A 2159-nucleotide genomic window follows, 5' to 3' on the forward strand; every position below is an offset into this window, starting at 1 on the left:
TGGATCCAAGTTGCTCAATTTAATTATAACTCAAAATGGAGAGTAAATTTAGTGAAGAAGTATACCTAGAAATGAGGAAATAGCTAGGAAATCATCTGGTCTACTGAGATAGCTAAGTTTTTTTTTTTTAGCTCTTGATTCAAGAATGCTGCTAGGAGACACTCATATTTATCTTTGTTTTTATGCAATACTTTGGCTATGGGAAACAACCTACTGCTTCAGAGCCAGACTGTCTCTAACTCTTCTTCTAAACCAACTCTGTATCCCTTCCTGCTTGGAGAACTTAACCCCTTTTTGGAGTACTTTCTTCCGGAACAGTTCATGGATTTATGCAGTTGGATTCCATTTATCAATTTCAGGATGTCAGAGTATGGGATATATTTTCTTCCTAGCTCTCTGATTTACAAGCTATAAATGTTTACCTCTCACCTCTCCTACAAGCACTTGTAACCTATGCCTTAAGTGGCATAGGTTGTAAGATATGGGAACGAATCAGAGAGCCCTCTCCTTTAAAATTCTCGACCTCCCTGTCCGCCAATATTTTATGACTATCTAGGAAGTTCTTTTGAGTCTGTGAGTGATGCAAACAGCTAAAGCACTTGGTTACTAACTGAAAGGTTGGTTTGAATCCACCCACAGGTAACTCAGAAGAAACTCTTGGCAATCTACTTCCAAATTCAGCCATTGAAAACCCTATGGAGTGCTAAGTATTCTGACATACAGGGGGTCACCCTGACTCAGAATCAACATCAACTGGTTTGTTTGCAGTTAGGGAGCCATTTATTTAAGCCATTCCTTGAATAGCGTTATTGCTGCTGATACAATGAACAAAAAATCTGGGTACTTGGGAAGGAAGGGGAGTGAGGGAAAGTCAGTTTTGTGGAAAAATAACCAATCAGCATTTCAGAAGCATTGCACTACTATATACATATTTTTTTCTCCTACAAACTTTCTTTCTGAAGTTAATGCACATTGAACTCGCTTCTCTAGTCAGGTCATATAAATCATTGTTGTGTGGTATTCAGTTAGTAATTAGTGAGGAAAATGCTAGACCACCTAGGTGTGTCATTCTGTAAGTATAGAGGTATTGAGCAATTGGGACTCCCTAGGAAGAATGAGAAACAAATTCTGGAATTAGAACAGATTGGGTAAACAGCAGCCCAGTTTACTTAATTTCTGCATACAGCACATGATTTTACATATTACTGAACAGTGGGTATGTTGACTTTTGTAGAGATTGTATAACACCAGACAGTAACCGTGGTTACGGTGTGTCAGAACTCTTCTGTGGGGGAAACAGACAGTTAGTCGACCTTCTTCTGCTTTGACTGGTGGTTTGAGTTCTGGGCTGGCCGCAGCGGGATGGACAGAGTGCCCAGTCTGTGCTCCCCTTCCTGATTGGCTGTCACAGACACCCGTCTTTTTGAGATCTTCAGCCTCATGGCTTTTGCTATCTCTATTATCGTCTTCTCGCTGAGTTTCAAGTCCCTCTGTAACAGTGTCAGGTCATCTGGAAGTCGTATATATGCAAGGCAAGCACCATCACATACTAGGTAATCTCTGCCTTCATTGAATTATTAAGTTCTGTAAACTGCCACTGTTGTAGGTCAAGCAGGTAAAGTGCTTCAGGAGTTTGGTGTTGATGATGTGTGGAACTCCAGGACCCAGGGCACTTTTCCGCTTAACCACTTTCTGAGCTCGAAATCTGATGAGGGTGTCCAGGAACCAAATACATCAGGCCTGGTGGTCTAAGCTCTCCTTGTTTGATGACAAGGACTTCAACACTTCAGTGACAAAGGAGCAGTGACTATTTTCTTCAAGCGTCTTCAGGATTTCTTCTGAGGTGAAGGTTTCAGATGGGCTTTTAAGAGCTTCATACTCCACATGGTAAAGAATGCCTTCAAATTTATACATATCTTCAGGCTTGGCTGAATCCGTGTAGCAGGGAGGCAGGTAGAGGGGGTCAAGTTGCAAGTCATCATGGAGGGCATCACTGACCAGAGCCATCACCCCCTTTGTATCAATGATATTTTCTGCATCTTTGGTTGCAGCAAGATTCAAAGATTCCTAAGGTAGCCACTTGCTGAGTAGGTGTGCTTATCCCTGAAGGTTAAATTTCTTTATCATTATTTAACTCTTTGTTATTGTTAGATGCCAGC

The 2159-nt window shown here is 41.4% G+C and overlaps 1 pseudogene; it reads right to left on the reverse strand.

Annotated features, from left to right (window-relative positions):
- Positions 1-1304: 1304 nt before the first annotated feature.
- LOC102825290 overlaps positions 1305-2159 on the reverse strand; it is a 15639-nt pseudogene continuing 14784 nt past the window's right edge.

Source organism: Chrysochloris asiatica, unplaced genomic scaffold (genome assembly GCF_000296735.1).
Source record: "Chrysochloris asiatica unplaced genomic scaffold, ChrAsi1.0 scaffold00009, whole genome shotgun sequence".
Classification (NCBI taxonomy): Eukaryota; Metazoa; Chordata; class Mammalia; order Afrosoricida; family Chrysochloridae; genus Chrysochloris; species Chrysochloris asiatica.